This window comes from Schistocerca gregaria, chromosome 1, assembly GCF_023897955.1.
Source record: "Schistocerca gregaria isolate iqSchGreg1 chromosome 1, iqSchGreg1.2, whole genome shotgun sequence".
NCBI classification, from domain to species: Eukaryota; Metazoa; Arthropoda; class Insecta; order Orthoptera; family Acrididae; genus Schistocerca; species Schistocerca gregaria.
This window is the reverse complement of record NC_064920.1, coordinates 360,266,066-360,285,845: the sequence shown is the minus strand read 5'-3', so window position 1 is coordinate 360,285,845 and position 19,780 is coordinate 360,266,066. Positions and strand designations below refer to the sequence as shown.

The following is a 19,780-nucleotide window of genomic DNA, read 5'->3' as shown; positions in this document are numbered from 1 at the left end:
TGTATGTGATTCAGTTTCTGTCAAGAAAGAGAATATGAATAAGGTAATTATCACAATATAAACCATTTGTGCATTCTCATGTACGATCTTTATTACAAAAATTATGTATGTGCGCGCCATTAATTGTAACATCTGTGGTTCAGTATGAGAGAGTCTGAATGTTTTAATCTGACTACTGTAAATAATTTCATAAAAACTAAAAAGATGGCCTTATGATCTCCTTCACAGATCTGAGAAAGGCTTGGGAATTCCATTTAATAAGACCATGCCTAGTAAAGTAATGAAGTATTCAGAACAGTGTTTGGGCTCATGGCTATTTCAGTACTTGTCAAGCTATTAGGATAACAGGTATTAACATTTTTCCTGTTGTTGCAATTTCTCTCAGAAACCTGATTTACTGGCCAAATGAAAAGTCATTTAGCCTCATCATTCTTCCAGCTGGTTTGATACAGTTTACAGTTTCTTTCTGCAATGTGCTACTCTTTTCATCTATGTATCTGGGTAAATAAGTGTTTGCCCTTTTTTATGTGTCCTTCCAGTGACTAATTTACCATTTTGTATAAACTAAATCAATCTGCAAACTTGTTTCTTCTTCTGATAAGAGATTTCCCCTTTCCTCACTTGCTCCTTTCCTCTTTGTACCACCCCCTATTTTATGTCATTGCCAGTTTGCTAAATTTAACATCCATCGCTGGATGACAATATTTGAAGGGAACATCATTTGCTGCTGCTGCTGTGTGGTATCAGCGCTGCAGCTCTATTTCTGTGGTCGGCGTAAGTTCGTTACTTCCTCCTATCCCTGTTCGCCCCAGTCAGATCTCGCGCTGGTCGCGGTCGAGTGTCTCCCAGCTGCAGTCACAGCGAAGGTCGCCCACTTTCCGTGCTGCCAACGGCCTGCGGAAGGCACAATGTCCGCAGCGTCTTTCCGTGTCTTCCCATACCCCTCTGCTTTGTTGACTTGGCGTCGCGCACGCCATTTGGCAAGAACAGGTGCAGGAAACAGCGGAAGGAGCGACTAACGTCTATCTTGTCTCAGCGAATTACCTCCGCGTCAGGCTGTCTGCGGGAAATGTTTGGGTCGTGAGTGAAGGAGTCGCCAGTGCGAAGTATATTTTAACACGACAGTACTTTTCTGTATGATCTCCGTATTAGAAGCGCTATTTCTGACTAATTGAGTGTATCAGTTGGCAGGACACATCCTGGGGCGTGTGTGTGTAGAGTAAGCTGATTCCAATGGATGATGGTTGCTGTAGTTATTAGGAAATGAAGACGCTTGAACAGGATAGACTAAATGGAGAGATGTATCAAGCCAATATCCAAACCGAACACCTCAGTAACAACCTTTGTTTTCCACCAATCTGATAATCGGCTCACCATACCAGTAAAGGGAATCTACCGTTGAACGTAGCACCTAAACTACATTTCTTCTCATACGGGTATGCAGTGCATTGGCTGAGGTAAAAATCGCATTTAGTGTCAACATCTGTAGTCGACTGAGAATCGAGTCCCGAGACCTTTTTAAAGTATTCTGACTCTGACGTCAAATAGTAGAATTATGAATTAGTTACCATTTACGAAGTGCTAACCGCAAGTGATGGACTTCGTTTGACTGGTAGTATATTGGTAAAATGCATTGTCTACAAAAGAGATCACTCGCAAAATAACCGAGCGAGGTGGCGCAGTGGTAGCACACTGGACTCGCATTCTGGAGGTCGACAGTTCAATCCCGTCTTCAGCCATCCTGATTTAGGTTTTCCGTGATTTCCCTAAATCGTTTCAGGCAGATGCCGGGATGGTTCCTTTGAAAGGGCACGGGCGATTTCCTTCCCAATCCTTCCCTAACCCGAGCTTGCGCTCCGTCTCTAATGACCTCGTTGTCGACGGGACGTTAAACACTAACCTAACCTAACTCGCAAAATACACGTGCTACCCGTCTTACAATATTGTTCAAGTGTGCGGGACTCACGTCAAATACGTCTAACGGGGATATTCGACGCATTCAAAGAGGGGCAACATGAATAGTGACAGGTTTGTTTGAGTCACGGGAGAGTCTCACGGAAATGCAGAAAAACCTGAGCTGGCGGATGATTTAAGATACACGGAAATAATTCCGCGAAAGCCTACTTACAAAATTGCAAGAACCAGCTTCAAGTGAGAAACCAAGGCATATACTATTGTCCCCTACGTATCGACATCGTAGCGACTGCGAAGGCAAGATCAAATTAATTACTGCGCCCCCCCCCCCTCCCTCCTCCCCCCACACACATTTAAAGCACCCATTCTGCACTCCGTAGGCGAATGGAATTGTGGGATTGCCCTCTGCTATGCACTTCAGAGGGGTTTGCGGAATATGGATGTAGATGTAGTTGTAGTTGTAGAGAGGACGAGTGAATAGAAAATGTATTGCTTGCAGTTAACGTAGTAGAAAAAACTAGCAGATCGAAGTAAGTTGTCGTTCACCATGATTTTCCGTGTGTCAGTACATGATATTTAAATGATCTCCGCCCCCTTAGCTGAGTGGTCAGCGGACCGGGATTCGATTCCCTGGCGGGTCGGAGGCCCGCCCCAGACAAATGCAACGAACAATAACGAACAAAATGAGATCAACAACACCAAAAATGTTAGCTTCGGTGCGGAAGGACCCGGGTTCGATTCCCGGTACTTCCTCAGAATTTTATTTTTATTTTTTAGGTAGGGCCATTTGTGGGGTCATATAAGGAGCCGCTTGAATAAAGAATTAGCGGCATCATCAGTATCCATCTATTGGCAATACAACTGATGGATTGATCATCGCACGTCCCACGATCATATATCGTTTCTCGTACTGCCTTGTAGACAGCAGCCAGCCACTCGCAATAGCCCTAAAGCCAAATTCGTAAGTGGCGTTTACGTTTACGGGAAAAGCTCCAACTAGTGCGATAGCACTGAAAAACATAGGATAAGTTCTTCAGTTAATCTTAGATATGTCACTAACACGACATATGAAATGTAGCTGGGATGTACACAAAGCTAACAGTGGTCTGTATTCATTGTGCTTTTCGAAGTAAATTGTTAATTGTGTATATACAATAAAAGTAAAAAGAAGTTTGCTGACCAGTGTGACCTGCGTTCCTCTGTGACAGATACAGTTAAGTGCACAGTGAAGAATATTGGTACTGCAAGAAAAATAGAAAAACTACGTCAGATAAATTGTAAGACTAACTGAAAAGAAGTAATAAAGCTTGAACATTCAGTTACACAGTGCATCGTCGATTTCATTTCTGGAGACACATTTCCAGTGGGGCATCCCTTTGCGGAGTTAGTGTTTATAAGCTGGGTCAAAAGCGTTAAGGAAGCGTGCGTCCTTGTATACGCTCCCAAGTCCAGTGACAGTAAAGGAGTGTTTTCTCAGTGGAATATTCATGTGGGGTGGCCTTTAAGATCAGTGCGAGTATGAGAGCCCTGTGTACATGACGTACAGTACAGCAGTTTGGTTTGTGACCTGATCCGTTGGTGGCAGTTTCCGCATTCTGATGGAAGAGGATGGGGAGCTGTCTGTGTGGTCAACACTCAGAACCATCATATCTAGAATTAAGAATCGAGATACTTCTTCCTGTACGCGTAAGTATATACACTAACAATGCTTTCCAGTGCGCCGAGGATGTGCGAATCAAGACATTGTGAAATACGGCTTACACGAGCTACAATCAGCACTCATCGTGCTATCTGGATTTAGGCAATTCAGTGAGTGGCATCCAAAGGGCTCGAGGTGGATCCTCGGCATCAGATGGTATGGATTTGCTACTCATCTTTAAGAATTGAAAAACATGTTTCATCCACAGTGTGAAAAGGCGCATCCTTGTTTCGGCATAAGATCCTGCCTTCGGTAACTTCTCCTGGATTACTCCTGAAAAATTAGCATAGAGTACTTAGATTGAAGATCTCTGAAATGGCAGTCCGCAGAACTTAGAATTTGTCGGATGTATTCCAGTTTGTCTTCCTTTATACTTTTTACACTTTACAGCTCCCCCGAGTAGGGGAAATTATTCTCTGGTGTCTTAACACATGTTCTAACTTCGTTTATTTCGCGGTTCACAGTTTTTATGTTAAGTTTATCGCTAATTCCGTTCTCCTGCTCTTCGTTACTTTCGTCATTCTTCAGTTTACTCTCTGTCTATATTCTGCACTCATTAGACTGTCATTCCATTCAACAGGTCTCATAATTCGTCTTCACTCTCATAGAAAATGGCAATGTCATCAGCGAATCCTATCATTGATACCCTTTTACCGTGAATTTTAATCACACTCCTCAACCTTTCTTTTATTTCCGTCAATACGCCTTCGACGCATAGATTAAACAGTAGGGGCGAAAAACTGCATACCTGTCTTATATCCGTTTTAATTCGAGCACTTCGTTCTTGGTCTTACATTTTTACTGTTTTCTCGTATTACCTATCTTTCCCAGTGGCTTGCCCCGTTTTCCACTGTCGAACGCCTGTTTTAGGTCGACAAATCCTCAGAACGTATCTTGATTTTTTAATGTCTTGCTTTCGTTGTAAAAGTCACGTCAGAAATTTCTTTGTTGTATAAGATCATCAATTTTCTTTTTCATTCTTCTGTATATTACTCATGTTAGACAACTTGGGCGCATGAGCTGTTAAACGGATTATGCGATAGTTCTCGCACTTACCTGGCTTTGCTTGTGGGTCGTGTGGATGAAATTTTTCCTGAAGTCTATGCCTTTGTAACTTTGTAGTCTCATAGATTCTACACATCTACTTGAATAGTCGTTTGGTTGCCACGTTTCCATTTCTAATGGCTCTTATCTACCGCTTCTGCCTTATTTGATCGCAAGTCTTAAAATCTGGCCGGCCGGACTGGCCGAGCGGTTCTAGGCGCTTCAGTCTGGAACCGCGCGACCGTTGCGGTCGCAGGTTCGAATCCTGCCTCGGGCATGGATGTGTGTGATGTCCTTAGGTGAATTAGGTTTAAGTAGTTCTAAGTTCTAGGGGACTGATGACCTCAGGTGATAAGTCCCATAGTGCTCAGACCCAGTTGAACTTAAAACCTGTGTTAAATGTCGCCTCTAATACCGGATCCGCTACGTCATCCATATCGACTCCGTTTCTCCTTCTAGTACATTATCGAACAGTTTGACATCTGTATCGACTCTCATTTCTTCTTCTATCACGTCATCGGATAGTTCCTCCACCTCAAGTGGCCTTCCAATTTTCTCTTTCTACCTACCTATTCTACCATCTGCGTTTAACAGTGCAGTTCTCATTGCACCCTTAATGTTGAAGCCCTTGCTTTTAACTTCACCGAAGGCTGAGCGTTTGGCGTTGGTACTCATATCAGAATACCCTTAATGATCTAATGACGGCAGTAAGCCGAAACCGGTCATATCGTAAATTATAAAATAATGTACCATCAAGACGGACAGTTATTATTATTATTATTATTATTATTATTATTAGCGAATACTCCCCTATAAATGGAAAACGTTAAACAGTTAACTTAGTCAAATTTTCTTTAGGATCGTCTTCTTGTTGCAATAGGCTTTCATTCTTTCCGAGAATCCCATTTGTCTACTTTCAAATGTCGGTTGGTCTTATCAACCGTCTTAGAGATATCGTCCTAAATTTTTCCTAATGATTTTTCTCTTTTCTGCGTTGATTTCTTCAAGTTATTGTTTTCTGTTGAGCGTCAGTGTTTCGCTCGCGTAGAGGGCAGTTGGTTTTATGACTGTGTTTAATAGTGCTGAATTTTTGCCTGTCTGACATGGATTTTTGGTTGTAGAGGTTTTGGACCAACGCTAATGCAATTTTGCTGCGAGATTTTTCCAACACCTGTCGGTTCTATGAATTTTCCCAGGTATTTAAAGGACGGGACAGTGTTGATTTTACTTTATTTTGTTTTCAGGCTCTTGATTTCTGTCTTTGAACGTAAGAGCTCAGTGCGATTTGCCATTCTTTAAGCGTCTCTTCGTTCTCTGCAAGTATCGCTAGATCGTCCGCAGATGTGGGCTGAGGTTGTTTTTGTGAAAGCCCAATAGGACTGGCTTCTTCAAAGCCCACATTTCTCGAGTTCTTTCTCCCATTCTTCTATAACAGTGTCTAGGACAACGATGAACAGAATTGGAGAGAGTCCATCTCCTTGTGTCACACCTGTTTGAGTTTCAAAGATTTCAGAGAGTTCCCCCAGAAATTTTACTATAGATTTCATGCCAGTTAGTATTTGTTTTATGAGTTCTCGTGTTTTGGGATCAAGTCACCTCTCTTCTAAAATTTGGAATAGTAAGGGCCTGTTTACAGAGCCGTACGCCTTTTAGAAATCTACAAATGTGGATACTAGAGGTTTTTATCTGAGGGCTCGCTTTTGAGTATTGTTTTGACGTTAAAATTTTGTTCTGGGTGTGACTTGTTCGGTCTGAATCCTGTACGATATGTTTATTTGGGTTCTCATTGATTCTGTGCTCTATCCATGAGACAAGCCGATAGCATATTGTATGTGAACGGTAAGAGGGAGAGTCCTCTGTCGTTGTTTATATCTGACTTGTTGTCTTTTTTTATGTAGTGGATGGATTAGAGCAATCTTCCAGCCAGGATTTTTCTTTTTGCCAAATGTTTATGATTATTCGTGCAATTTCTTTGAGTGAGTACGGGCCTAAATTGTTCAAGATATTACCATCCTCCCCTGAGTTTGCTGCATGTGTTGGTGGTGACAAAATCTTTTATGATTTCTGGGTGTAATTTCAGAAACCTCTCTTTGGGTCCAGGACGATTTAAAAGCTGTGAAAAATATGTGACTAATTCATAGCAGTTTTCTTTATTTGCGAAGGTTGATTTACCATCTTGTTTTCGAAAGCAGTGGTTCTATGGCGTGAGTACCCTTTGATTTGGTTTGCAAAGATCTCGTAGAGATCACATGTGTTGTAATTTTTGAATTTTTCTTCAATTGACTCCACTTGCTCACTGATATTTTCATTTATTTTGTCTTAAAATCTTGGACATTTGTTTGCGAACTTCGAGGAATTCTTTCTGTGTTTCTTCTGATTTGTTGGAGTTGTGATTTTGAAATGCCTTTTTTGTTTTTTCTAATGCGTTTTATACTCCAGCAGAGGTATCTTGGTTTCTTGTGAAGAGAGATCAGGTCTTTCACTGTTTTGATGATTTTTAGTTAGATATTTCTCCCAGTCTTCTGCAGTTCTCCCCATTTTTCTGTTATTTGAGACTCTTCGATTTTTTGTAGATCAGATTTTGGGATCATGAGTGTTTTCCTTATGATTTTTTTTTTTTGGGTGTGACTTTAATTTTGATTCTGTTTAACTAACGTTGCGAGTCGATGTTTGCACCTTTGTGCACTTGCGCATCGTGAGTTTCTATTTGGTAGTCGACGATATTGCGACATGATGAATGCGCAGTTCTAAAGGGTGGATGGGTAATCGACAGGTTTTTTTGTTTTTTGGTCTTTCTCCGAAGTGAGATTGACATAATTTTTAGATTGTTTTGTTGGCGTAACTCAACGAGTCGTGTACCATTGTTATCGGTGTACTTATGAGCAGGATGGTATCCCTCCTTGCCTAGCTTTGGTTAACGTGAGTTTGTGGAATTGTTGACTAGCAGGTCTTTCGCCGTGCGTTGGTACACTTACGTTATGAATGGGTAGTGCGAGAGGATTTGTTGCCCACTTACACTAAAGTAATACACCGCAAGATATGTGATACAAAAACGTAATTTATTATATCAGGTGGAAATACACGGAGTGTTCCATTGATTGCGGAGCTAACCAGGCTGACACATACACTATCTGTTCAGAAGTATCCAAACACTTATTGCTGGATATTAATGTAAGATGTGTCCACCCTTCGCCTTTATAAAGGCTTGAACTCTGCTGGGATATCTTTCAGTGGGGTGTGTGTGTGTGTGTGTGTGTGTGTGTGTGTGTGTGTGTGTGTATGGCAGCCAATTCTTCCTCAAGGGCCGAAAACAGTAGCTATGTTGGACGCCAGGGTCTGGAACGATGTCGACGTTCTAACTCATAGCAAAGGGTTAAGGTCGAGACTCTTTGCGCGCTAGTCCATTTCAGAAACATTGATGTTCACGAATACAGCTTTATAACAAGGTGCTTTGTCATGCTGATAAATCATCGACTCAGTAAAAATGTGTTCATATCTTTCCACATTTAGCGTTTATTTAAGTGCTATAAGAAGAACTCACCCTAAGCACGAAAAAAAAAAGTGACACCAAGTCCTCCGTACTTCAATGTTGGCACTACACATCATGCCAGGCAACGTTCTTCAGGCATTCGCCAAACCCAAACCTTTTCTTTGGATTGCCACAGGGTATAGCGCGATGAATCACTCCAAATCACGCATTTCCAGTCATTCACTGTCCAGTGACGTCGCTCTTTCCACCAACTCAAATGTCGCAGAAATGTGACTCTCATGTCGATGGGTATGTTATGATGATAATAAGGACAACACAACATCCAGTCGCTGAGCGGAGAAAATCTCGGACCCAGCCGGGAATCGAACCCGGGCCGTTAGGTATGACATTCCGCCGCACTGACCACTCATCTATCAAGGGCGGACTTCGTGCAGGTGAAAAGCTTGTATTACAATACTTTTTTTGTCAGCTGTTGTGTTGTCAATTAACAACTATGTACATGATGGATTGTCATGAAATATTTCAATTCAGTTAACCTCTCATTCGTTATTTTCTTAATTTGTCATTGGCTGGATGTCGAAATTAACGTTTTTCACGCTGATGTTGGAAAGTTGCGTGGTGAAGCTACATTTTGCGGTTGGTAGCGCCGATTACGTCAATATTTCCCCTCAGACGTTTCCACACGCCGCAGAGACCAATCTTCTCATTTAGACATTTGTTCATTATTTTCAGCAACTGTTTTTTGAAGAATGCCGGTGTGAAGAAATAGCACACTAGTTGTGTTCAAAAAAATGTTTTCCAACGCAGTTCGTGTGCTATTTCTTCACACCGGAAATCTTATTCCATTCACGCTGCCACCCCCAGTGCACCCCGACTTCTTCTTTTATGCCACCTAAACCTGCTTCACGGACTCAAAGAGAAAGACTCGACGTGATGAAAGCTCAAAAAGTAGTAAGACTCCTTCTCGCAGAGAAAGTATGTTCCACTACGATTTCAAAGGAACATTTTCAAATATTTATCAAAAATTGGAGAAAATATAACATTAAATAAAAATATCGGCATTCAGTATTGCCGTTTTGATATCGACATATCGATATATAGGGGAAAAAAATGTCGCCGAAGTAACTCGATATTTTCTGATGGAAACAACGATCTATTCATATTTTATCAACAGCCCAAATATGATGTAACTTCTGGGTTGACTGCGCTAAACGGACAACTTCTCCACTTGTTATTCGTGCTGCTGTAATTTGTACACGTGTCTACATCCGTTGGGACGTTTGTCTTGCATTGCATCGTATATGGAAATGGGTATATATTCATACACCAGTATATACCTTCACCTTCCTTTGGCACTTTCCTCCTTTCAGGGAGTGCACGAGAAAAAATCAATTGAACATGAGCTAATTTCTCAAATTTTATCCTCGCTATTCTTGTACGGCTTGCCAGGGTTTGTAATATTCCTGCGCTGTTCTATTTTTGTGCAAGAGTATATTCGTGGAAGCTCAATTGTATTTCTTGTCGAGAGTGTTGATTTTCAGTTTACCTGTCACCGTTGTTTAGCTAGCATCTACGTAGTAACTTTGTGTTGGTCAAACTGGCCTACAGGTTTCTCTATTCATTTTAGTTCGACAAAAATCCGAGAAGTGTATCTGCACTAAAGAATTGGTTGAACCATTGTTTGAGACGTCTTTGATAATTTAACTGCACCTCCTTAGTATGTTCTTAATGAATACAATAGGTTCCACTGGATAATATATTTTACTGTGTCAATATATTTTACTGAGCCTTTATGGGGAGGGTAATATAACTATGTGGTTCTGTACGCGCCCCAAGTCTCTCATTTTCAATATCTCTACGAGACGAGTATGAGGAGGCTAGAATTGTTGTACAGTTTTCCACGAATACCGTTTCTCTAAATTTACCAGACCAGGGTTTCACGAGAAACCAAGGTATTCTTTCAGATTTTTGCATGGACAGTAAAAGACGTTACGGTCCTAGCAGAGCGTCTCTGAATTTTACTCGTGTCTGCTTTCACATTTGCGTGGTAAACACTCTGGAGCAGTACTCTAAAACTAATCGCATTAGCGGCTTGTGCATGATTTCCTTCATAGAACCACAGCATTTTCCGCGAATACTCCCAACAAAAATATTCCATTCGCCTTTCTAAATACTGATTCCACTCGTTCATTGCGTTGCATCTCTCTTTGAAATATTACCTTTGGATATTTAAATGCTCTGATACGCTCCAGAAGTATATAACTCATCTTGAAATCGGATGTTATGAAGTCACTTGACGTCGTTCTTTTAAGCACAACTAGGATAGTGTAAAGTGGGATGTGCGAACCTTGGACTCTGCCCCGACCAAACTGTGAGTGTTGTGGACGGCTGTTTAAAGACAGAGGATCAGAGAGGAACTCCAGTGCTTCCCATGTGTTGCAAAGTTGGTGATGCGATTTGTAGCTCCGCCGTAGCTGTTTGGCAGGTGTGTCTTATTGTATTGTTAATTTATGTAGAGGACATACAGCTGGGATGACTGTCTAGAAACATCTGTCAAATCTATACTAGTGACTACCATGTACGATTATTCAGAATTATTTTTTACTTTTTTAAACCGCATGGAAATTTTGCAGTAAATTGTGACACCTGTTCCAGTTGCGAGAACTTTTTCAACAGAATGATTTAGTTATGGCTATCTGACAGCAGGAGAGCGATCTCTGAATTCGAAAAATGTAATCTTACTAAAGAGCCTGCAGCTTGTGGTCTATTGGCTAGCGTTCCTGTCTGTGGATCACGGGGTCCCGGGTTCGATTCCCGGTTGGGTTGGGGATTTTCTACGTCTGTGGACTGGGTGTATGTGTTGTCGTCATCATTTCATCGTCATCATCATTCGTGACAGTGGCTAGATTGAACTGTGGAAAAAATTGGATTGTGGAAAAAATTGGAACTTTGTATGGGCGCTGATGAACGCGCAGTTGAGCGTTCCATAAACCATCATCATCATCATCATCATCCTTACTAAAGAAGTTTTATTTGCCGAGATCTCAATAAATACATTTATAGACCACTAGTTTCGGCACTTTAAATTGCCATCTTCAGATCGTCCACAACATCAATCATTGCGCCACTCAGTGTAGCGCACTGTCATCTAGTCATAAACATATTTGGAAGCAATTCTTTGAAGAAGCCGCACCAGTGTAACGCCATATATCATACAATAACACAATACCATTGATAAACACAAAAGTTTTAAATTAAGTACATTTGGTTCACAGGGTGTTGCTTGCTGTGTCGGTGTTGACAGCTGACGGTACAAACATTATTCAGCTAGAGAACCTTAGAGACGTTTAACATGAACACTTATTTTGGTAATCACAGTACCCAATAAGTTTGTCCGTTGCGATAGTGAAACGACGACGTGAAGCAACTAGAAAAGATGTCACCACCAACAACAATAGCATAACGAATAGTTACTTGAAATTTATGTACATCACTGTCCGCTCACACCTCGGGTGTGCCATCCGACACCATGCAACCTATTGTGAATCATTTCAGAGAATTTAATGCCACACATTAATTACAGTAATAATTTAATAACTACCAAGAAGATTGCTGTCATAGCAACATGCGAGAAGAAAACTCAACCAAACATTTAGCACTAAAGCGCTCATGGCGCACTGGAGAAAAGTAGGACTTTTTCTAGTGTGCCCAGGACATGACTTTAACTCCCCTGCATCTTTTCTCATTGGCGTCCCGTGTGTCAGAACTCCCAGTTAATCTCGTGAATCTTCGGAGCGGTGTTTGTGGGGCCGTGACCCCAGCCAGATGCGGCGCCCCAACACGTGTGTGGGATTAAATGGATTATCGCACAGATGGGGCGCTGCGTTACTGAAGGTGGACACACTGAGCACCTGTGGACGACGTGACAAGCGTTGATAACTGATCAGTGTCACGAAAGTGTATCCGTTCTTTAAGTTATTCATACTTGTTGAAGTGTAGTAGGGCATGAGAAGAAAAAGTTGAAATCATTACCAGCGCCATTTGTTTAAAATAATGTAAGATGCAACATAACATTTTCAATAGTTAAACTGAACTTCCATACTATACAACTTACTGTACCATTCATGCGTAGTTTTACGCAGTTTCAATTTTATTACCACACTAAACAATTTACATGCAACTCATGAGAACTTAGTCTTAGATGGCATGGGAGTCTGATCTAAACTTTTAAAAGGCTTAAAGGATGTATATTAAGTGGAGTGAGATGATAGTCTGGATAAAACGATTGTTATTCAACGTGTCAGGTTTCACGATTGGCTGAGGTGGAACAAAATATAACCGTCGTGCGGCAGCTATTGCCAGTGACACCAGCGATGTTAAATCGCACCGACAGCCTCATTTTTCAACGAATTGTGTAAGTTTAAGAGACTTGCAACTCTGTTAAATATTTGCAACAGTAAGGTATGGTATTTATAGACTTTTGCCAAGTTTTTCTCGTAAGCTCTAAACCAGGGATCCCCAAACTATTTTGGACAAGTGACCCCTTTCCCAAAATGAACTGTTACTTCAAACCTCCATGGCCAAATTACCTACTTTTAAGATCAATCCCCTTATTCATAATGGTCCGCTAACTTAAAACAGCTGCTACAGAGTGTTATTTTTCATTCTGACTTGGGTCAGTAGAAGAAAACAGAGTGAGAATTAGCAATGCCTTAAGTTAGCAGACTATTGTGAATAAGGGGGCCTATCTTTAGTTTTTTCCTATTGATATAAAATACCTATGTACTAAGGTACCAATTGGAAAACCTTGCACTTGGTTAAGTGAGTAAAGTTGGCTTCATTTTCCCATCAAAATTTAACAAAATTAGAAAACATACAATTCAGTAAATATCAAGTTTAATTTATAATGATTATTACAAATTAAATACAAGTAGGTAGGAAATTATATTTAAAAAATACAGTACCTACGTATCTTGAAAGTTTTAAATAAGAATTTGTGTTCATTTCATATGGGTCGATTTGTAGACCTCGTCGACCCCCAAAATCTGTTTTCGCTTATGTCGACCCCTAGGAAACCGATATCGACCCCAAGGGGTCGATATCGACCACTTTGGGAATCCCTGCTCTAAACCTTGGTAATACAGGGTGTTTTACAACTTCTATTATAGGCTTCTAGCGGTTTTCTTACGACTACAATGACGGCTGCGAGAAAATGGTACGTTCGCGACTAGGAGGGTTGACTTGAGGTGCTCCACGGGCGCCCCGCATTCTCCACTTTGAAGAGCACGTCCTTCGTCACGTAGAAGAGAACCCCACGACGCCCGTGCCGTGGCCTACTGTAGAGCTCAGCCTGTGTGCCACGAATCGGGAGATAGGAAAGTGATCCGATCCTCAGACTTATTTTACATCCGAACGCTACTTTTTCGGACGTGGGTTCCTCATCAAAACTGAAAGCTGGTAATAGGAATTGTGGAATACTTTTATGTCCTCCTTCAGAGCTTGAAACAGTAGAATTTTTCGATTTTGAGGATGTACTCTGCACCACAGATCTCCATATTTCTGAATCACTGGTTCACTACTCTGAAAGATTCCTCAAACATGAATAATGAAATGATTAAGCATCGCATCACCTGCGGGGATATACGAGGATCACTCAGTAATTAGAGAGACAAATTGGTCTGAGGAAAAAAGTGTTTGTTGGGCAAGTTTGGTACTTTTATGGCTTTAAGTTGGCATCACAGGGATGAATACTGATCAGCTGATATATCAACATTGTTTTGTATACATCCTCAGAAATACATTTCAAGATAGCGAGTCCGCTTGAAACGTCCACATTAGTTGAACAGTGTTCTGTTGTTCGTTTTTTACTCTCTGAAGGCGAGAAACCAGTGAATATATACTGTAGAATGTTGTATGAATCGTGCAAATTTTTGCAAGTGGGTAGAGCCGTTCAAAAATGGTCGCGATTCAGTGACTGACGAACACCGTTCTGGCCGACCAGTTGCGGTTTCAACTCCCTCACTTGAAAGTCGAATTGATGACATTATTCGTCCCGACCGTCTTGTGACTGTGGAAATGATAGTTTATAAGGTTCAAATTAGTATTGGTACAGATCATAACATCTGTAACAACCCGAAGTACCATAAAACGTGCAAGATGGGTCCCAGAGGAGTTGACGCGGCTACATAGGGAAACAAGGTTGAGAGTGTACACGGAGCTGAAGGAACGTTATGAAAGAGAAAGTGAGCTCTTCCTCAGCAAAATTTTAACTTGTGATAAAACTTGGAGTCACTATTATGAGCCAGAATCAAACGGACAAAGCATGGAGTGGAAGCCCACAAACTAACCAAACTAACCAAAACCCAAGCATCAGCAGGAAAAGTCATGTTGACGGTGTTTTGGGATGCTGAAGGTCCAGTATTTTGTGGTTATCTCGAAGAGCAGCGTACAGTGAACAGCCAATACTACTCGGATTTGCTTTTAAACAAGGTGAAGCCAACCATGAGAGAGAGACGTCATGGATCTCAGAGGTGACATGTGATCCTCCAGCAAACCAACGTGCGTCGTCATACACTACTGGCCATTAAAATTGCTACACCAAGAAAAAATGCAGACGATAAACGGGTATTCATTGGACAAATATATTATACTAGAACTGACATCTGATTACATTTTCACGCAATTTGGGTTTATAGATCCTGAGAAATCAGTACCCAGGGCAACCACCTCTGGCCGTAATAACTGCATTGATACGCCTGGGCATTGAATCAAACAGAGCTTGGATGGCGTGTACAGGCACAGATGCCCATGCAGCTTCAACACGATACCACAGTTCATCAAGAGTAGTGACTGGCGTATTGCGACGAGCCAGTTGCTCGACCACCATTGATCAGGCGTTTTCAATTGGTGAGAGATCTGGAGAATGTGCTGGCTAGGGCAGCAGTTGAACATTTTCTGTATCCAGAAAGGCCTGTACGGGACCTGCAACATGCGGTCGTTCATTATCCTGCTGAAATGTAGGGTTTCGCAGGGATCGAATGAAGGGTAGAGCCATCTGAAATGTAGCGTCCACTGTTCAAAGTGCCGTCAATGCGAACAAGAGGTGACCGAGACGTGTAACCAATGGCACCCCATACCATCACGCCGGGTGATACGCCAGTATGGCAATGACGAATACACGCTTCCAATGTGCGTTCACCGCGATGTCGCCAAACACGGATGCGACCATCATGATTCTGTAAACAGAAGATGGATTCATCCTAAAAAATGAAGTTTTGCCATTCGTGCACCCACGTTCGTCGTTGAGTACACCATCGCAGGCGCTCGTGTCTTTGATGCAGCTTCAAGGGTAACCGCAGCCATGGTCTCCGAGCTGATAGTCCATACTGCTGCAGACGTCGTCGAACTGTTCGTGCAGATGGTTGTCGTCTTACAAACGTCCCCATCTGTTGACTTAGAGATCGAGACGTGGCTGCATGATCCGTTACAGCCATGCGGATAAGATGCCTGTCATCTCGACTGCTAGTGATACGAGGCCGTTGGGATCCAGCGCGGCGTTCCGTATTACCCTCCTGAACCCACCGATTCCATATTCTGCTAACATTGGATCTCGACCAACCCGAGCAACAATGTGGCGATACGATAAACTGCAATCGCGATAGGCTACAATCCGACCTTTATCAAAGTCGGAAACGTGATGGTACGCATTTCTCCTCCTTACACGAGACATCACAACGACGTTTCACCAGGCAACGCCGGTCAACTGCTGTTTGTGTATGAGAAATCGGTTGGGAACTTTCCTCATGTCACCACGTTATAGGTGTCGCCACCGGCGCCAAACTTGTGTGAATGCTCTGAAAAGCTAATCATTTGCATATCACAGCATCTTCTTTCTGTCGGTTAATTTCGTCATCTTCGTGGTGTAGCATTTTTAATGACCAGTAATGTATATCTCAACTAACCCGCGAAACCATCGACAATATGGGCTGGGAAGTACCGCCTCATTCCCCTTACTGTCCTGATTTGGCACCTAGTGATTTCCATTTGTTTTATGCACTGAAGGAGGCATTATGTGAGAAGAGGTTCCAGGACAACGAGGACGTGAAAAAGTTTGTGGGGAAATTGTTTCAAACATCAAGATAAAGAGTTCTTTGCAGCCGGAATAAAAAAGTTTGTAGCCCGTTGAAACAAGTGCATAAATGTTCAAGAGGATTCTGTTGAAAAGTAGAAAAAGGTCTGCTTTGTAAAAATAAACGCTTTTTTCTCCATACCAATTTATCTTTTTATTTATTGAATGACCCTCGTACATATTGTTGGGATTTCCTGGTATATTGCCGTTGATCTACATCGAGGTAATGTCGAAACAATAAGTTTTGCTAACATACGTTTGTATCACATAGTGGCTGGGCCTAATAATGAAAAATACATCGATAAATAAAAAGATGTCACAAAGTGCAGTGAATTCTTCTTATGTCAACAGATCAAAGATGCTCCGATGTTTATCGAGATTGGTCTTCAGATATTAATTATTCGTGTATTTTAAATCCAGTTCCCTTTTTTTATCATAGCGTATGGATTTAGACAGGCCTACGAGCCTGCACTTTGAAACTGTATACTCGCTCACGGCCAACTTGTTTATAGGAGCTTCACTTGAGTTCACGGAAGAAGGAAGCAAACTGCCACCACTGCAGAAGTGTAAAATCGTATTCGAGGAATAAAGGACGTTGTTTTTGCGACGGACGATGTATGACGCTACTTAGTCTCCAGAATGATCAGGCTTTGCTTCCACTATCATGACAAATTCGCGATTGCAGCGTGCACTGTTGGTTTCAACGGTGTAGAAGCATTAAAAGCAATGTAAATATCACAGTTGTTACGAAAGTAAGAACGTAAAAGTTCAGTGTCGTTCATAATTGTACAAATAGCTGAAAGGGAAAACCTCTCCACTGCAGTCTTTTTTGAATTTCATTTAAGTGCCTAAGATCATTATATTTTTCATTTGGGATTTCTCTCTCGCTCCATGGCCACGAACTTCGGTCATTCATTCACGCGGGACAGAATTTTGTTGAAGATCAGAGACGATCAGGAGTCCAAAAAAACAGCAGCCACTAAAGAAAACTCTTTTCATATTTAGGGAACTGAAGAGAACGCTCCCCGCAACCGCCAATACATTACGAGTTCATTCTGATTCAGATCAGCGATTCTGTATAACGGCTCAGAGTGAGAGCGTTCATGTCAGTAACGATTATTCTCTCTGTTTCTTTCCATTAAAACCTATAATTTTCGTAGCTTTTCCGATCTTTTAACGTCACCTCTTGTAACACGTGTATACAATGTGTGTTTGTGCCTTCGGCCACGGGAATTGTTACGAGCACAACAAGACTTCGATAACCTCTACTGGTAAATGGCTGACTACACCTGAACACATGGCACAGTCTTGTAGTTTTATGTTCCCTGAGTCAATTTGCACATGTGTTTTTCCGACACCTTGTATACAGTATAACAAAGTAGTTCCTTTGTCTTCCTATCCAGTGCATTTCGAATGTTTAGGATACGGAGAGCCGTTTAGTAAAGTTATCCCTTGCGCTATTTGTGGATAGGCGTATCTGGACAGCAATCTAATTTCTGTTTCCCTTGTAAACTACTGGATGTCCTTTACACTTTCGGAAGGCAGACAAAGCGCTTGTACGGTAGTATAAAAAAGCTTAACCGTTGATAGAAGTTTTGAAGAAACAAATGTTCGTGTTCGGCGAAATCAGAACATATTTCAGAGAGATCGAAACTACTAATGCCTACTGAAAGTGGGAACAAAAATAAAAATCATTATAGCTGGTTCTGCCTCAGCGGATTATTTTCTCTTTAGATTAACTGTATAAAGTTCCATAAGCGTCCATGCCGTTGCGCACCTGAGCCGTCCGATTGCATGTATAAATTATATAAGCAGTTTCACCCATAGTGATTCACTGGTCACAAGACGCCGTTTCGACATTGGCTCCGCGCAAGAGCGCTAACCAGGAAAAATTTACCACATCGAAATACGAAAACAGCGAGATTGTTCATAAAATATTTTCATCATAACTAAACCTGCAGCTATTTTTTGTACGAAGTGTACCTTTTCGAATTGTAGTCAGTACAGTCAGTCCAAAGAGTGTACGGACACCAACGTCGCGAAAGTAATTACAAAGCGTAATTAACAACGATTAACTATTCAAGTACTATAAATAAATTGCTTCGAAAAACGAGTAGCACTAATTCGCACTCACAACAGACGGCAGATTTCGGAGGGCGAGAAATTAATTTATTAAACCAAATCCGCTGTAATTGTAAATTTTATTTATACTTGATTGTCTGATATATTCGCATACTTGTCTTTTTATTACTCGTAAATAAGCTGTTGCATCCTCAATCATGTTGATGGAGTTGACGACTTGTCAGGGGAATACGTGAGTACTCAACTCTCACAAGCAATTTAAACAATATTGCGATGTCCTTCCCCACATTCAAAGACTTTTCGTGAGCGATAGTCACTTTATGCTTTATGAATAGTCGCCGCACACCACTATATTAGAAGTGAACACACTTCAAGTCCTATACTAAACGTGTCCACGGACTTTGGAGCTTGTCACGAGGGTGTTTTTAAGGCGAGGGAGGGTTGGAAGGGGGGGGGGGGGCATTGTGTGTCTCATCGATACATGTAGTCGCACCATAGGTGCAAATTAACAGCTGAGGAGTGTCTGTCGAAAAGCCAGAGTAACATGTTTTTCAGCATTTTTAGTGGCAACAGTTGATTGTTTTAACGATCTGGCCTTGTAACAGTAGGTATCGTGGCTTTGCTGTGTTGGTACTCCAAACACCTGACAGCAAGGAGAAACTATTGTCGTTATGTGCACCTTTAATGTGCGTCTTAATGATGATGGCATCCTCTTGGATGAAATATTCCGGGTGCTAAATTGTCTCCCATTTGCATCACTGGGTGGACCTGCACAGGAGGATGTGGACATAGAGAAGAACAAAACTGACATTTTACACGTCGTAGCGTAGAATGTCAGATCTCTTAGTCGTGTTAACCAGCTTAGAGAATTCAAAAAGGCGAATGGATCTGTTAAAGTTAGATGTAGTGTGAGTTAGTGAAGTTCGATGGCAGGAGGAACGGGCTTGTGGTCTGGTGAATACAGGGTTATAAATACAAAATGCAACAGGGTAATGTAGTAGTACGTCTAATAATAAATAAGAAAACAAAATGAGGGTAAGCAATTATAAGCAGCATGGCGAACATATTATCGTAGCGCAGACAGAAACGAAGTCAACATCCATATGATGGTGAAGTGATTGAAAGAATGTACGACGAGGCAAATTATTGAGATGCACTAAGCGATCAAAAGTATCAGGACACCCCCAAAAACATACGTTTTACGTATTGGTTGCATTGTGTTGCCAACTACTGCCAGGTATTCCATATCGGCGTCCTCAATAGTCATTAGACATCGTGAGAGAGCAGAATGGAACCGCTCCACGGAACTCACGGACTTTGAACGTGGTCAGGTGACTGGGTGTCACTTGTGTCATTCGTCTGTACGCCTAAACATCCCTAGGTCCACTGTTTCCGATGTGATAGTGAAGTTGATACGTGAAGG

General features: G+C 41.6%; 1 protein-coding gene across 3 annotated transcripts in view; it reads left to right on the top strand.

Annotated features, from left to right (window-relative positions):
• The window catches only part of LOC126346074 (leucine-rich repeat serine/threonine-protein kinase 1), a 365,038-nt gene that overhangs the window by 50,393 nt on the left and 294,865 nt on the right, over window positions 1-19,780 (top strand). The window lies entirely within an intron of this gene.